The sequence below is a fragment of the Cervus canadensis genome, chromosome 4, assembly GCF_019320065.1.
Source record: "Cervus canadensis isolate Bull #8, Minnesota chromosome 4, ASM1932006v1, whole genome shotgun sequence".
NCBI classification, from domain to species: domain Eukaryota; kingdom Metazoa; phylum Chordata; class Mammalia; order Artiodactyla; family Cervidae; genus Cervus; species Cervus canadensis.
The window spans coordinates 64,235,684-64,240,512 of NC_057389.1; the positions used below are offsets into that span (position 1 = coordinate 64,235,684).

Here is a 4,829-nt window from a genome sequence, read left to right on the forward strand (position 1 = left end):
CACACTGCCTGCCACATGCTCCCAGCTCCCTCAGCCCCAGGACACTCCAGCTTTCGGACCCAAGTTAATCAGGCTCCAGGGATGTTACACCAGCCCAGGTCACTATGTCCTGAGGGAAACTGAGTCAGCATTTATTTTTTGCTGCTTTTATCTCATCATTTGATCTGGAGTGTATAGGTGAATTACAGTCTTGTGGGTGGGGTTTTTTCCTTCTACCACAACTAGTTTCACTTCTACTAATACATATTGAGTTTTTTCCATATAGGTTATTACAGAGTGTGGAGTAAGTGTCCTTGTGTTATACAGTGGGTCCTGGTCATTTATTTTATAAATAGTAACGTGCATATATTAGTCTGAAGCAACTCATTTCTCCATGCCGCACATCTTTGTATCTTGGTGATTAGAAGTTTCTTTCCTAAGTCTGTGAGGCTCTGTCTCCGGGCAAGAAGTTCAATGGTATTCATTTTTAGATTACACCTAGCGGTGATATCATATGATACTGATATTTGTCTCTTCCTGTGTCCTTTACTTCACTCGGAATGATCATCTCTACTTTCTCTCCTGTGGCCGGCCTTGGCATTATTTCCTACTTTATGTTGAGAAATATTGCATTGTGTACATGTACCCCATCGTCTGTATCAATTCAACTGTGCTACTACAATTAGGTTGATCCCCAGTCTGGTCTATTGTACCTTATGGGGTCAAAATCACAGTTACCCATCTTTTTTTTTTTTAATATTTTGGCTATATTCTCGACCCCACCCCAATCCAAACATGAGACACAAGCCTGCTTAGGCTCCAGGGATGGGATAGCAGCCCAAATTAGGGAGGTTGCAGGGAATAAATTAGGCATTGATTTTTTTCTTTTTGTTTTACTTAACCTCATGCTGAAGCTATGTCAGAGTACAGTCGACTTGCAGTTTTGTGCTTGCCGTTAGTGTACAACCACCTGACTCAGTTATGACATATATGTACAGCGTATCTGTTCCTTTTTGGATTCTTTTGCCATAGAAGTTATGGCAGAAGCTCAAGCAAAGTTCTACTTGCTGAACATCAGGTCCTTCTTGAGCATCTATGACAGCTACAGATTTCTGGGTATATAAGGAAGGAAGGAAAGAGATAATCCTTTTGGATTATCTATTACGCGTACAGATTTCTGTGTATATTTAAGTCCCTGCATGTAAGTGAGAGTTGGACTGTGAAGAAAGCTGAGCGCCGAAGAATTGATGCTTTTGAACTGTGGTGTTGGAAAAGACTCTTGAGAGTCCCTTGGACTACAAGGAGATCCAGCCAGTCCATCCTAAAGATCAGTCCTGGGTGTTCATTGGAAGGACTGATGCTGAAGCTGAAACTCCAATGCTTTGGCCACCTCATTCGAAGAGTTGACTTATTGGAAAAGACCCTGTGCTGGGAGGGATTGGGGGCAGGAGGAGAAGGGGACGACAGAGGATGAGATGGCTGATGGCATCACTGACTTGATGGACATGAGTTTGGGAAAACTCCAGGAGTTGGTGATGGACAGGGAGGCCTGGAGTGCTGCGATTCATGGGGTCACAAAGAGTCAGACACGACTGAGTGACTGAACTGAACTGAACTGAACCTCCAAATTCATCCCTGCCCTTTTTTTTTTCTTTTACTGGAACCCTCTGTGTTTGAATTCTGAGTCTCTTTTTGGGTTGAAACTTAGTTCCTTTGTATCTCTTTTTAAATTTTTCCTACAAGGGACATCAAAGACTATTGTCTTCCTCAGTCTGACTGATTTTACTTAGTGTATGATTCTTCAAGGTCCATCCTCTTAGCGACCAGTAGCATAATTTCATAATTTTAATGGTGCTTTTTCATGGCTGAGTAATGGTCCATTGTCTATAAGTAACACACCTTCTTTAACCTTTAATCTGTCAGTGGACATTTTGCAGGTTCTGTTTTAGCTGTTACAAGTAAAGCTGCAGTGAATGTTGGGGTGCACATGTTTTTATTGAATGATGACTTTCTCAGGATATTCGCCCAGGTGTGGGAATATCTGATCCTAGGATTGACTCTCTTGAGAGATTTTTTTTTTTTTTTTGACATTTGGAGGCTGTGCTTTCTAGGGGCTATTGTCAATGTTCATTTCCACTGAACATGTAGTGGGGTTAGCTCACCTGCCGACTCTCTCCTGCTTTTATTGTTTGTAGACTTGTGAGGATGGCCAGTCTGACTGGTGGGATATGATTTCCCATTGTTGTTTTGATTGGTATTCCTGCAGCAATTAGGGATGCTGTGCATCTACTCCTGTGGTGGAGGTTTGCTTTTGTTTTTTCTTGTTTCCTTGTGAGGAAAATTTACTGTGGCAATTGACTTCTTTTTTTTTTTTTTTTTTTGCAATTGACTTCTTGAGACTCTGCTGTGTTTGAAATTTATTTCTGCAACCCCCGCTCTGGGAGATTTCCTGTGGGCAGCTGTCATTAACAGAAACTCCAGGGCTTGTGAATTAGAGGTGCTGGTCAGTCTCTTTGGTCAAGTTGTAGTTATAGGAAATGTTTACAGGCGACTGCACTTTTTAAAGCACATCTCTGGTTCCTGGGAAAGTCAGCATCCTGGGCTGTGGATCAGAGCGAATTGTACCTGAGCAAACACCTAAGGGCAGTGTTTCACTACTTTCCCCCCATAAAGCATCACACACACACACACATACACGAGACTAATTACTGCTGGGTCCACAGCACCCTGCTGAGTGTGCTTCTGTGCCTAGGAGGCTGCACTCCAGAAAGGAGGCTTGAATTGGAAGGCATTTGCACCAGGGCATTTGCAGGGTTCATAATATTTGCTCCCTAGTCCCTGGAGGCCTGGATCCTGCTGGGGAGTCTGGTCCAAGTCAGAACATAGCAGACAGTAGATGTTTATTTATTTATTTATTTATTTATTTATTTATTTTCGCCTTCCCAACTTTATTAAAGAAAAAGCAATGATGGTAAATCTCTAGAACATGGTCAATTTTCTAGGATTCTTCCCTCGAAAACATGACATTTCCAAACACATGCCAAAGCTTACATGGTTCCCAATTGTACTAAGTAGGTGAGAAGCTGAAATCCTAAAATGTTCATCTTCCAACTTTTTCCAGTCTGTGGTCTGTCTCTGGGTCAGCAATAATTGCCTGAACAGCTACTATGGCTTCATTAATTTTTGTCTGTAGCTCTCTGAGCTCTTCTACATGCAGTAATCGCAGAATTTGAGCAGCCTCATTAAGAACTGCATCCCCCGTGTCAAAACCAAGAATATGCTTGTCTAAGGCAACCGGCAAGCCCTCTTTCGTTTGATTTGCTTTAGCAACTGCATGTGTGTCAGGCGCTTCTGGACCAAAATGCAAATTGCCTTAAGCATTACCAGGTAATCATCATGACGCTGAACCTAAAGAAGGTTAGCCAAAGCCATTACATCAGCCTTAAAATCAGGATTATTTACATCCAAATTGATCAATGGCTTTGCATTTTTGGCTGCATTGTCAGCGTTTTTTGTATTATCAGGTACCAAGTCCTTGTTGTATTTTTCATCATTATCTCCATACTCAAGTCTAACAGCTAAGCCAAGAAGCCAGTTGATCGCTTCCTGTCGATCTTGAATCTTGAAAGGACAGTTAACATCTCTGAGATACTTTTCAAAGAACTTGGGCCAGTCACTGCTGTGGATGTTTCTTAAATTACCTCTGTCTTCAATTTTATAGTGTCTGATTTTCTGGTCCTCAAGCCAAACAATGAAGTTTCTAAATTCTGTTTCATCTTTGCAGTTGAAGCCAGCAGGGTTGCGGTAGTCAAGTGCTGTCAACTTGCGTCAGAACATGGTCCCGGCTGCTCGCTCCGGTCCCCCGGGATGCGGCCAGGAGAGGCGAGGCTAGCAGACAGTAGATGTTTAAAAAGGGTTCAGTGAAGGGCACCCTGCCAGGCTGTGTCCAACCAACCCTAGTCCAGCAGTGGGAAAAGTCTGCTTGGGCTCCAGGGATGGGGTAGCAGCCCCAGTCAGGGAGGTCAGGGGGAATGAAGTAGGCACGGCTTCTCTTTCTTTCTCTTTAATATCATGCTGATGTTATGTTGCAGTAGTTGATTTGCGATGTTCTGACTGTTGTCATATATAGCTGCCTGATTCAGGTATAACGTATCTATGAGATATGTCTATTCTTTTTTGGACTTTTTTGCCATAGAAGGTCAAACAGAGTGGTGAGCATCAGGTACTGGTGGATTATGTATCTCAGATACAGTTTTCTGTGTATACAAAAAGGAAGGTAGGAGATAATTTCTGTGGATTCTCTCCTAGAAATACAGATTTCTGTGTATAAGTTAGAGGTATAGGTTCCCATGTATGTGGGAAAGGAAGGAAGGAAGGGAGAAAGGAAGAGGATAATCCTTGGGAATTATTGATTATACATACAGGTTTCTATGTCTATGTTAGTTCAGATCTCCTGATTCATTTTCAGGCCCTTCACATTCTTTTTTCTTTTTCTTGGAACCCTTTGTTTGTGTTTGAAATCTCAGAGTTCCTTTGGGCTTGTAAATTTGATACTTTGTATGTCTATTGATATTTTGCCTAGAAGGTACATCACACACTATTGTCTTCCTATGCCTGACTGACTTCTCTTAGCAATGATCATTTAAGGTCCATCTCTGTGGTTACCTGTGGACATGTGACCCCAGTTTCAAGGTCTGGGGAGGGGGTCACCCTGGAGACTGTGGACATGTGACCCCAGGTGCAGGGTCTGGGGGTGGGGTCACCTTCGAGAGTGTCCACATGTGACCTCAGGTGCAGGGTCTGGGGGTTGTGTGGGCCTCACCCCTCAGCACAAATCAGGATCGTGTGTA

At 42.8% G+C, this 4,829-nt stretch overlaps 1 pseudogene; it reads right to left on the bottom strand.

The window, feature by feature from the left end:
- Window positions 1-3,079: 3,079 nt before the first annotated feature.
- Window positions 3,080-3,816, bottom strand: LOC122439217 (annotated as a pseudogene).
- Window positions 3,817-4,829: the final 1,013 nt, after the last annotated feature.